This window comes from Geospiza fortis, unplaced genomic scaffold (assembly GCF_000277835.1).
Source record: "Geospiza fortis unplaced genomic scaffold, GeoFor_1.0 scaffold3494, whole genome shotgun sequence".
Taxonomy (NCBI): Eukaryota; Metazoa; Chordata; class Aves; order Passeriformes; family Thraupidae; genus Geospiza; species Geospiza fortis.
Window position 1 is genome coordinate 30,938 of NW_005054909.1, and position 442 is coordinate 31,379.

Genomic DNA, 442 nt, shown 5'->3' on the forward strand with positions numbered 1-442 from the left:
CCACCGCCCAGTGCCCGAGGCTCCGGGCCAGGCTGGGCGCGGTGCCCGGGGACCCTGCCTCTCGCGTCTCTCCCCAAGGCAAGCGGATGCGCGTGCAGCTGTCCACCAGCCGGCTGCGGACGGCGCCCGGGAGGGGAGACAAGGGCGGCTGCTACCGCTGCGGGAAGGAGGGGCACTGGTCTAAGGAGTGCCCGGTCGATCGCCCGGGGCAAGTGGCGGACTTTGCCGAGGCCTATAACGAGCAGTACGGAGCCGTGCGCACTCCCTACACCGCGGGCTATGGGGAGACCGTGTATTACGATGAGGCCTACGGCGGGATGGCCGACTACTACAAGCGCTACCGCGTCCGCTCCTACGCCACGGCCTCGGCGTACGACGCCTACGCGGAGCAGACCATGGCCCAGTACTCCCAGTACGCCCAGTACTCCCAGGTCCAGTCCTC

General features: G+C 69.5%; 1 pseudogene; it reads left to right on the plus strand.

Moving 5' to 3' along the window:
* The window catches only part of LOC102031586, a 1,985-nt pseudogene extending 1,545 nt beyond the window's left edge, over positions 1-440 (plus strand).
* The last annotated feature ends 2 nt before the right edge of the window (positions 441-442 follow it).